The sequence below is a fragment of the Acipenser ruthenus genome, chromosome 16 (genome assembly GCF_902713425.1).
Source record: "Acipenser ruthenus chromosome 16, fAciRut3.2 maternal haplotype, whole genome shotgun sequence".
NCBI lineage: Eukaryota > Metazoa > Chordata > Actinopteri > Acipenseriformes > Acipenseridae > Acipenser > Acipenser ruthenus.
This window is the reverse complement of record NC_081204.1, coordinates 8,592,815-8,599,853: the sequence shown is the minus strand read 5'-3', so window position 1 is coordinate 8,599,853 and position 7,039 is coordinate 8,592,815. Positions and strand designations below refer to the sequence as shown.

The following is a 7,039-nucleotide window of genomic DNA, read 5'->3' as shown; positions in this document are numbered from 1 at the left end:
TTTGGTGTTAGAATGACCTTATACACAGATGTTATTTGCAGTGGATTTTGAGTTTTCAAGCTTTAGATATCACAAACCACCTTCATCTGTCCCAACCAAAAAGTAAAGTCACCGAGTGGGACACTTCATGGTAACCTGTTGCGACATTATTAAGCGGTCGTGTACTCCCTCTAGCGTTCTATTTCATATACTGCCTAGAGAACACTTGCTTCCGGTATAAACAAAAGAAAAAATATAATTTTAATCAGTAACTTTGTGTTTAAAGCAATAAATACCGATAAAGTAATTTCTACATATGCACCAACATTAAAATAATAATGGTAATTCTCTGTATATATATTTTTTGTTGTTATTACCGGAAGTAATTGTTTCACACTCCAGGAAGCTGCGCTGAGAAGGCACGCTGACTTTATCGGGTGACAGCATGGTCTAAAGTAATTTTTTTTTTTTTTTTTCAAACTACTGCAGTTATTTAACCATAATAATAATAATAATAATAATAATAATAATAATAATAATAATAATCGAACAATAAGTAACTACATGAACATGTTGGATACACTAGTTGTCTATACTATACTATACTGTAAATGCAGCAATATACTTGGGGAACTCCCGCAGACATTATCCCTGACTTCATATTATATTAGAGTTCATTACAAGTAATCTGTTTGGTGAGTGGATTATTTGCAAACTATTAGTATTATAACTTTGACGCTTTCATGCTTTATTATTATTATTATTATTATTATTATTATTATTATTATTATTATTTTAGGAAACTTGAAGCATGTCAGAAGCAAATAAAGAATGCAGTGGACACTTGTCTCAGAAAAGCCGAGAGACAGGCCGTGAAGCACTGGTCGTAGATACCTCAGGTACAAACTCAGACGACCAACCTGTCGGGGACTCAGTAACTGTTAAAATTGGGGCAACTGTGCCGACTGGATTTGAGCACACCGCTGCAGAAGAAGTGAAGGAAAAACTGTGCGCACAATCTACAATCAGCAAAGACCGTGGAAGAATATACTTCGAAATAAACTCCAAAAATTACCACAGGTGTGTGCCTGATCATGATGGATTTTTTGTGCCGTTATGATTGCATATTACTAAGTGTATATCTGTTTGACATAACTAATAATACATGTTTTATATTTTCCAAATACTTTTATGTTTTATTGAACCTTTTTTAAACATTCTACAAATCTGATTCTTAACATTCCACTTGGTATTTATGTACAATCAGCATATATAAAAGCATAAATTTAAATTAATGATTTCAGTTTGAGAATCTATCGAGATATTATTTCTCAGCTATGCATAGTCATAATTACTTTTACTCTGGTTATATTATACATTTTTCTAAATATATCTTCTTTTTTTTGCACAGGTTCATTGCCTGAAGTCGTTGGATAATTTATTTGTGGTGATTCAGGAGTTTTCAGATTACCAGTTTAAAGACACCAAGGTAAGCTTTGTTTGATGTATTATTACATCATAGTCTTGACATCTGTAAACATGTGTGGCTATAAGCTTCCAAGTGGATGCAATGTTTTGTGTTGCAGTAACAGGTTTGGTTGTATATATGGTACAGTAAGGAGAACACATGCTTTGCGGTTTGCTGTTCTCTAACTCAGACCCAATTATAAAGCCACTATGTAATTTATCTGAAATTAATGAACTTTAAATGATCATGAAGATCCTGATAGACCATTTTTATATAACTTAGTAAGATAAATCTATCATAATGACATGACTCCCTTTTCTAGCAACTGTACAATATATATATAGTTTATTTATTTATTTATTTATTTTTCACTTATAACAGGAAGAAACATTACAGGATTTCCAGCTGCTTGCTGAAAAGCTTCCGTGGTCGAACCCGCTTGAGGTGTGGAAAATTAACAACTCTTTGTAGAAAAAGAGATTGTGGCGAAAAGTTGTTAATAAAAAATCTACACCCAAGGAAAATGCTAAAAAAGCCAATGCAGAAAACTATAGTGAACAACCTCATTCTGAAAAGCACAGTGCAGATACTGTAGACACATCGGCAAAAACACCGGAAGGTCTTCCACTGGAATCAAATAAAAAAACAGAATGTTGTAGTGATGGGGGAGATAAAGATGAAGCACCGAGTGTATCTCGTGACACCCTCCAAATTCAGGAAGGGAGATTGCCTGGTACAGCTACCGCTGCCTCTGATGAAGATGTACCGGCCACACGTGAGAATGATTGTGACTTGCCAGATGGACAAGAGGCATCAAAGCTGCTCAAGTTCCGTGTAACCTGCAACAGGGCAGGTGAAAAACACAACTTCACCTCAAATGAAGCAGCAAGAGACTTCGGAGGAGCTGTCCAAGACTTCTTCCTGTGGAAGCCAGATATGACTAAATTTGACATTGAGGTATGAATGTTTTCTTTATATTGTCAGGTGTAAGGCATTCTTTATTTGCAAATTACTGTACCGGTAATACAGGTGATCCAGCTGTGCAAACAGTTAGAAGTGTACACTGCCTGAACACTCACTGATGCGCCTGGTTCTGAGTTGCATAATATCAGTTTAACTTCAGTAGGTTCAACTGAGATGATCAATCCAGGGCTCATTCCTGTATCTAATGTAGAACATGGTCCACGGTCCAACATATTCCAGACTTTAATCAAGTCAATGCTGTTATAGCTGTGTCATGTTGCCAAACTACTGGGGTGCTTTGACAGGGCAGCGCATGTCTTATAAGTGTTAAAAGATGACTGCAGTTTAAAGAGTTTATTCAAAGTGCATAACTCCAATTTTTTTGTGCTTTTATTGTGCTTTCATTCAGGTTTTGCTAAACATTCATAACAATGAGGTAGTGGTTGCTATAGCACTTACTGAGGAGAGTCTTCACAAAAGAAATATCACCCACTTCGGACCGACCACCCTGCGATCCACGCTTGCTTATGGAATGCTCAGGTAAGAGAAGGGGTCTCGGGCGAAACGAACGATGTGAGGTACGTTTCAAGAACCACGGGCGTAGTCATTTGAACTTTCTTGTGTTTACTTGTTCTTTTATTTAATGGAGTTGGAAAATGTTTAGATAATGGAAGATGTTCATTACTGTCTTAATTTGCCTGACACTTTCATTTAGTGTGCTGCAGTTTAGTCAGTGTATTTAACCATAAAAGGACATTTCTAAATACAGATGAGTTCAATTTTGTTACACATGATGCAGTCTTTGTTTCCCTCCAGTTTTAGTCATAATGGGTTGTGTTTCGTGCACAGTAGTTTGGACCATAAGCCTACAGTGGGTCTCAAGATAGATGGTGCTATACGTCTGTATTTGGGTACATTGCCAGGTGCTTTGCTGGAATCTTGCGTAATACAAGGACTGTAGCCAGAGTGTGGTTAGCCTCTTCCATTTCACAACTTGTAAATTCTTAAGCAACAATCATACAGAGTTTTTATAATTAAAATACATCTTTTTCTGTAATACAGGCTCTGTAAACCCCAGCCATCAGATATTATAATTGATCCTATGTGTGGAACTGGAGCTATACCTTTAGAAGTAAGATTTATTTGTACTTTATCCAATATCTATCTTTCTACAGTAAACTCTCTTTGTGTCCCATTAATTTGAACTAATTTACAGTGTCTGTTTGTTTATAAGCTAAATGTAATGACTGCTAAATGCATACAGCTGTATATTACAAATGGAATCTTTCTTTCTTCCATTCACTTTCATTGAGATTCCAAATCCTCCTATTCTGTGATGGCATGACCCACTACAGTTTGGATAAAAAAGGTATCACAGGGGTCTATAATGACAACCGCCTGTTGCCAAGCCAAATCACTTATTTTGAAATGAGTGTTTGTTTTATACCTGATTATTTATTTTTAATTTTGGTAATGTGTTACTAATTGTACATTTGTTAGCTAATTCAAAATGAAATTCTTGCATGAATTCTGAAAGAATAATTTAATGTAAAGTGTTTTTTTTTTTCCTAGTACAAACTTAAATTTATCCAGTGTTTCTTAAATTGCTTAGTAAAGGGTTTAATATCTTTAATATTTAAAGTGTTATGAAAAAAATCTGCACTATGGCATGTTTTTGTTTTAATTTAATTTATTTTATTTAAGTTAAAACTGATGTGTGATTTATTAAATTGATTATCTCTTTATTAGGGAGCTATGGAGTGGCCATGTTCTTACTACATGGCTGGGGATAACAATGAACTAGCGATAAACCAGACAATCAATAACATCAATCACATACACAATAAAAGGCATAACAAAGGAAGGTAAGACAATGCACTTTGTTTTATTTCTGGTTCTGCTTTTGAGATTAAGAAATTGAGGTGACTGTTTGAAGTGTGGTTTCCGTCATACTATGTGAATCTGAGTCTAACATTCTTTGTCGTACTTACAGGTGCAGGGATGGGAAAGACTCCAATTGCATAGCAGTTGGATCCATTCCTGGTTTTACTACAAGTTTATTGACTCGCCTGAACTTGTTACCTATACACTATAGCTAATTAAGCTCATAGTAAAACCTGGAATGGCTGAAACTGCTATGCAGTAGGAGTCTTATTTCCATCCCAGAGCTTTCCTAAAACCTTCACTTTTTTCATTTATTTTTATTATGAAACTTTTTTTTTTGAGTTGTTCCAGGTATTTTATGACTTTATTATGTACCTGAAGTTGTGTGGAAGCTCAAAGGGTGCAGAAAACTAAGGGGCTGTGTGCTGCAGAATATTTTAACAATAAAACAAAATGTGTATGAAAAAGCTTGATTGGCATTTCAATTGTGTGGTATTGAGCTTTTTTGACTTTGAACACGTTGTAGGGTTTTGACAATGTATTTCCTTTACCTTCTAGTACAGCTTGTGGTCTTCCTATAGACACTATACAATGGGACCTATGTAAACTTCCTATCAGGACTGGCTCTGCTGATATCATCGTAACAGTAATATACCATTTGGAAAAAGGTATGCCAGTGCTTTTGTGTGTTTTATTTTTTTAGTTGCACCTTGTATTGCCTGTTATGTCAAAAGATAATTCTACTGTTTTAATATATTTAAATGTTTGGTTTTCTCATGATGCACTGATTGCAATGCCATCCATTGTTTCTGTTCATCATGCAAAATAGTAGACACATGCAGCAAAAATCATCTTTAGTATTGTTTTATTATTGTTTGTAGTTGCCTTTTTAACTTGTTTATATTATACAGTATGTATACCTATAATCATTCGACTTTGTTTCAGTAAATATATACTTGGTGTAATTGTATCAGCATAACCAATAGGTGGCTACCCTGTCATAAGTTTTAATACCCTGTATCTTTCTAAACAAGGGATTTAGGGGAGCTCCCTAATAAAAGCTGAATCTCAAAACAATAATTATGTGAATATAATGTACCGCCGTGCCTTTTCTTTGTGGTGCCAACAATAAAGTTGCTGACAAGGTGAGTGTCATTCAGTCTTCAATTTATTAATCAGAAACAACTGTAGCTGGCTTCCAATCTCACACTGTAGGCAGGTACTGTATCTCACTCAAAAAACTGTCACACACACTTTAACGGCTCCTCCACCACACACACGCAGTCGTGCAATCTAATTAGTCCATTCGCTCCCGGCTGCGCATACACACTCGCATGCATACAAACTTAACAATACACACAACGCGTACAACACATAACAACCACAGCAGCGGGTCTTCTGAGCCCCCAGGTGTCCGGGTTGCTACAATAATAATTGTTACAGCTGTGTATAATGGTATTTAAAACTTTTTACATATCTGCCTTTACTCTGGTCCCACGGCAGGCGGATATGCGACGGATTACTGTTTTCTAAATACGTTTCCCAATTGTGGTTCAGTAACAGTGAAGGAAATTGCATACAAGTACAGCCTGTTTGGGTTTTTTGTTACTCAAGAATAGGTTCTAGAAAGAAGAACTGGGACCTGTATCCCTCTTGTTTGAAGGAAATGGGCTGTGTCTGCAGACCAGAGATAGGAAAGGCGGTGCTGCTAACTCAGGACAAGAAATGTTTTGCTAAGGTAACTTGTTATTTGCAAAGTGTTGTACATATCAGTGGTGACTAATATAGGGAATCCCCATCTAGGGTTGACTGAACATATTACAGTATAGTAGTATACACTCCCCCCATAGTCATAACACCCCCTGCATTATACAAGACTGAAATTACCAGGTATTTTTCAGAATCAAAACTAGATGTATTCTCATATACTCATTATCATGTAAATCGGTCTTTGCCACTTTTTTTATTTTGCAAAGCTGCTGGAGATATTTCAAAACCTTATAACATTTGAGGTAATGACTTCATATGTGCAAGGTTATATAAACTGCAGATTAAAGGTAAAGGTGTAGTGTTTGAGAAGAGGTAGACTTGGCTACCATAGATTAACTGGGGGAAAAACATGAAATTACGCAAAGCTATGGAAAAGTACAGTATATTAAGCAGTATTCATTTTGTGAACAATAAGTGTTATGTCTGTTTTCTCTTAGACTCTGTCTACAATGGGACACCTTTGGCAAAAGTCTCACACTGTCTGGGTGAATGTTGGCGGGCTCCATGCAGCTGTTTATTTTCTGAAACGAACTTCATTGTCTTTCAACAAGATTACAGAGGACAATGAAAATAAGGAACCTGCTGAAAAAACAAAGACTGAAGAATAAAAAATATATATATAATGTATGGTTTCCAGGATAAGATAATGGGCAAGATTTCAGATTATCAGTGTGACTAATGGATCTACGATAGGTTAGATTAAAATTTTTATTCAAGTTTTCAATTTCATTGTAATTGTCAAACATTATTACCCAAGGGAACCAAAACGGATGTCACAAGCTTGTCTTAATTCCTGTAATTGTTTATGTTGAGTCCAACATGTTCTTCTGTATCTTGGGTATGTTATTACAAAGATTAAACACAATGGCTTACATTTTAAAAGGTCAGGGTTTAAAAGAAATGTGTGTGTGTTTTGTTTCGGCAGTTGATTTGAATGCAGTTGCATTTGGGTGTTACTTCTCACTGTAGTTCAGA

General features: G+C 35.7%; 1 pseudogene; it reads left to right on the top strand.

The window, feature by feature from the left end:
* Nucleotides 1–450: 450 nt before the first annotated feature.
* On the top strand, nt 451–6,946 carry LOC117412403 (tRNA (guanine(6)-N2)-methyltransferase THUMP3-like; annotated as a pseudogene).
* The last annotated feature ends 93 nt before the right edge of the window (nt 6,947–7,039 follow it).